This window comes from Physella acuta, unplaced genomic scaffold (assembly GCF_028476545.2).
Source record: "Physella acuta isolate Inbredline_101_S28 unplaced genomic scaffold, ASM2847654v3 ptg001521l, whole genome shotgun sequence".
Taxonomy (NCBI): Eukaryota; Metazoa; Mollusca; class Gastropoda; family Physidae; genus Physella; species Physella acuta.
In genome coordinates this window covers 157,795-162,936 of record NW_026733036.1, presented here as the reverse complement: position 1 = coordinate 162,936, position 5,142 = coordinate 157,795, and the positions used below count along the sequence as shown (strand labels likewise).

Below are 5,142 nucleotides of genomic sequence, written 5' to 3'. Positions count from 1 at the left end.
GAATAAATGTGGGCAGACAAATGTGTGTACGTATAGGTACATGAAGGTACATGTGAGTAGATAATTAAGAAATAATAACTTAAGAAATAATAAATATGTCAATGTTTTAAAAGATTAAACTATTTGAATGTCAAAAATGAAATTGTTTTACGTCAAATGTTTGCTACATTTTATTTTGTAATATCAAAGTTAATAAGGGAGACAACCTTTATCCGTGTTTAAAATATCTAAAAGGACGTTGTTTCGTAAGATAATATTAAAACGATTAAACCTTTATCAGAATACCAGTAAACATTATAAACCTTGTATAGATCATTGTGAAATTTTTACTATTTTTTAAAATGTGAAATAAACATTTGATTCTACTAATCTGGTAACTTTTAAATTATTTAAATAAGTAATTATTTAATAACTGAAAGCTCCTCTTAATAAAGGTTGAGAAGTACTATCCAGCACGATTAAAATTATTTTTTATTTGATAAAAAAAATTTGGAAACGCTTCACGATTCTGCGTGTTATCTGCGCGAGGGCCATGCTAATCTTCTCTGTATCGTTCCAATTTTATTATATGTACTGCGTGATGCCCCACCATACAAAACATGAAAAACTTATTTAAAGTTCTAAATCGTGTTTCTTTCCCCTCATTTTTCACACAGTAACCTTTTGAAAACTCAATGCGACCAGTACATAAATAAACACTCTTTCAACTAGTCAACTTAAGTTGTTTCCCTACATAGAAAATGCTTCACTGTCCCATTGACCCTCTCTGAAAAAAGATCTCCTTTCCACTCCCCACACACACTTCTGACACTTTCATTTGACCTTCACCCCTTTTACTGTCATCTTTTCCAATTTTTTTATAATCATATACCCGACATCATGTAAATATTCATTATGTACATTGGCAAAACCTTATGTTAAAAATGTAATGTTGATGTACTTGTTTTAATTGCAAATAAAAGTATAAAATAAAAAACAAGTTAATAAAAAGTCTAGTGACAATTTAAGCGCAATTTCCTTATGTTATCCATAACAATTTTTTATTTTTTGTGACCGAACGAAAGGATATTTTTTTGCGCTAAAAAAAAAGACATCTATATTAACCTATATCAACGGAAATAGTTTTATTTTAACGAGTAGGCCTACACGATGCTCAGTTTAAAAAAGTAGTAAATATCATCCTCGGCCTATACGATGCTCAGTTTTAAAAAGTAGTAAATATTTTTTTTGTGACCGAACGAAAGGATATTTTTGAAAACTTTCTTCGGCAATGTTCTAAATTATGGCAGGAATCGATTGGTAAATGTTTCAAGTCGCTAAGTGGTCTGGTTGCCGAGATATGAACCAAAAACTGCATTGGTTCGAGGTTTTTTGGCTTTTCCGGGAAATCCAGGAAGGAATTCCGGGAATTTTTTGGCCCACAATTAACCTTGGAACTTGCTTAACATATTTGCTTTGGAACTAGTCCTCGATATTGCTTCGTTGAGGAGGAGATACCACTTAAAGCTGCGGACACACATCCATCCATCCATACATACATCCAGAAATGACGGGTTAATAATCGCAATTGTCCGTATTGAGATTGCGCTAAAAATAATAAAATAAAAAAAATATTTTGGTCCCAAAATATTGTATAACCGCAACTGCCTTATCGCAAAAACGTAATGAAATTTATGCCATTAAAATTAACTAGAAGTATGTTATAATAAAGCTACTGTATTCAGACTTTCAAACAAAACCTACAGTTAAGTAGTCAATTGGTAAAATATATTTTATTGGCTAAATGACATAGGAAATATAAAAGATTTGTTATAATTATTACGAAATGAAATTTAAACGTTTTTTTGTGTTTTTCAAGCATGTCTTAGTTCCACTTGGTTAATTTAGCTATTCTTATTAAAGTTATTTCCCTTGAATGAAATGGTGTTTGGATTTTAAAAAAAAAACAACTTTTTATTTGATGGGAAACTGTATTGCGTATTTGCAAGGCAAACCGACGCTGTAAATGACATGTCTGAGGCAGAAATAAAAAGTTTAAAAAAAAAATACTTTATAATTTATTACTTTCTTGTATATGAAGTATAGAGGAAGTATTGTGATCGTGCAAAAATCGCAATCGAGATTTTCACAAATCTTATCTAGAGTTATCCCCTCGTGACGTCATCAGTAGCGTAGCGAGGGGGGGGGACGGGGGACATATAACAAAAATGGGTTGGAATAATAAATTGAAAGGTTGAGGTGGGTGGAAATTGAAAGTTTGACGGGGGGGGGGGGAGCCGGGAAGGTCGCTACGCCTCTGGACGTCATATAGGTCCCTGTACATTGTGACGTCATAAACACTTCCCTCGTTATATACTACCATCTTTCTACTGAATTCAACCACTTTATCCACTTTGTGTCCAAGAGAATTCTTCTCCCTCTAGCTCTCTCTTTTTCTCTCTCACATGTAAGCGTATAACCGGCATGAACATTGCTCATTAACCAGACTGACCGCAATAATTTATAGAATGGACTATTTCTAACACCCATACAGAGGCGAAGTGAGGGGGGGGGGCGGGGGGGCATATGTCCCCGGGCGCCGACCTTAGGGTGGAGCGCCAAATTGAAAGTTTGAGGGGGGGGGTGCAAATCGAAAGTTTGAGCGGGGGGGGGGTGCAAATCGAAAGTTTGTCCCCAGGCGCCGGGAAGGGTCGCTAAGCCTCTGCACCCATACGGGGTTTCTTTCATGCATCTCATCGGGACGAAATGGAATTTACATTTAAATATATAATTTTACCAGTGCCCCCCCCCTCCCCCATGAAAAATAACAAGCGCATACCCCCCCCCCCCCCGGAGATAAAAGTCTGAAAGAAACACTGCACCCATATAGCTCACCGCTATCCCCGCGGGTTACTGGTCCTACTAGCTGACGTCATCAACTGTAGGGCTCTAGCACACACTGGGGGAAGGACGTGACGACATGATGTGTGACGCAATACTAATTAGGCTTCCATGACACCTCTGTGGGCTTTAATTTGGTGGGTTAGTCAGGGAACCATCGATGAGGACTGGGAGTTGTGGGGTGGAGTGATATGACGTCACATAGTCGACTTACGCAATAAAGGGCGGAGCTTGTGTTAGTCATGTGTACTAAATAGGTCATTAATGTTAAGTCAGCGTGTTGGATGACGTCATTGTGTGTAACGTCATTGATGGTTACAGTAAATTAAAATAACCCCAGCTGCCAGAAGTTTAGTAGTGTAGGTGAAGTAGATGCCATCTGTTTCCCCGACCTTGCTTTACGTGTAGTCAACAATAAACAATATACCAGCACCTTTACCCCATCTACCCATCCCCCTCCAACCCCCGCACATTCACAGCCCCTTCCCTCGAAAATATAGAAATTATAATCCTTTACTAGTTTCCTTCCGACCCTCCCCCACCTCGAATATTTTTATTTATAAGTGTGCCCCCCCCCCCCCCGCATGCCAGAAGTTTTAAGTACCCCCTCCCTGGAGAAAAATGTCTGAAAGAGTCACTGGTGCCACTGGGAACGTATTGGTACTCAAAGCAACTTGTGGGAACTCAGAGGAACTAATGGGAACTCAGAGGAACTTATGGGAACTTAGAAGAACTTATGGGAACTTAGAGGAACTTATGGGAACTCAGAGGAACTTATGGGAACTCAGAGGAACTTATAGGAACTCAGAGGAACTTATGGGAACTCAGAGGAACTTTTTTGAACTCTGATGAACTTATAGGAACTCAGAGGAACTTATAGGAACTTATAGGAACTCAGAGGAACTTATGGGAACTCAGAGGAACGTTTTGGAACTCAGAGGAACTTATGGGAACTCAGTGGAACTTATAGGAACTAAGAGGAACTTTTTGGAACTCAAAGGAACTTATGGGAACTCAGAGGAACTTATAGGAACACAGAGGAACTTATGGGAATTACCTGTAGGTTATAGTTAGTTCGACAATTGAGGTTTAAGGCTATTGAGAAACTGTCAAACATAATAACTTTCTCAAAATGTACTTTGATGCCGATTTAGGGGAAGGTTTTGATGGTAATGTTCATCAAAATCATAAGCAAACACAAATAATAAAGGGATGAAATGAATAGCTGATAGAAGTGTAAAACCAACTAATAAATAGAAAGAAACATTAAGACATCGGAATAAAAAAAAATCTTAACATCAATAATGAACTCATCAATGATGTTTTGACATTATGTCTTTGTATACTTTTTTTAGTTTTACAAGATATTTCAAAAAGTTAAAAAGTTAAACCGGAAAATTGTGATGTTTCAACATTATGTCTTCGTAAACTATTTTTTTGGGGTACAAAATATTTCAAAAATTAAAAAAAAAAGTTAAACCGGAAAATTGTGAAAAGAAATATTTGAAAACGCCTGCTCATTATCTAGTGGATCTGTTGCACCTGGGTCGCTGGTAACTCACCCGTGTGTGGGGGGTGGGGGTGAGGGAGGTGGGGGGGGGGGGGTGTATACAATGGTGCTGTCAGGTGTACACCCGCGTTATGGGATTTGCGCAGCATAAAGACATAACCGCTCACAAGTCGCATACAGGAAATGACGTTTTTTTTTTTTTCGTTTTTTAAAATGATATTTTTTTTAAACACTCGAACCAAAACCTAGTAAAGCGAGCAGATGGTAAGGCGCAAGACAGGAAGTGCCGCCATTAAAAAAAAAAAAAAAAACAACGGATAATGAAATCGACAAATTTTAATTCTTTACAATTTTTTCACGTGGCGGGGTTATGTTTGTCTTTTGGTTGTCTAATTTTTTTTTTTTTATTTTTTTTTTTAAGTTTATTGGGTAACATAGACGTGTTAGGGTAGGGGATATGAGGTCTGGGGTGGGGGTGAGGTTGATGGGTGTGTGGGCCGTTAAGATTTAACCCTGGCACGTGGGAATGATGAACGGGACCAGATTTTTTTTTCTCAACAGACATATTAGATTGTCCGTCGCGCGTTGGCCAGATTGGGTTTTAATTATGTTAATGTGCCGCGGGTCGGTCCTAATTATGCGGTTCATAATTAATGTGACATCTACGCAATATCCGGTTGAGGAGGTGTGGGAGTGGGGGTGGGGGGTGGGGAGGGCGTGTAAAACGAAGCAGCGGGGTTAAGAGCGAAGGC

General features: G+C 38.1%; 1 non-coding gene across 1 annotated transcript; it reads right to left on the bottom strand.

The window, feature by feature from the left end:
• Positions 1–484: 484 nt before the first annotated feature.
• Positions 485–586, bottom strand: LOC131928579 (U6 spliceosomal RNA). The gene has a single exon (XR_009383806.1). It is a non-coding gene; the product is annotated as a U6 spliceosomal RNA (small nuclear RNA).
• Between the last annotated feature and the right edge of the window lie 4,556 nt (positions 587–5,142).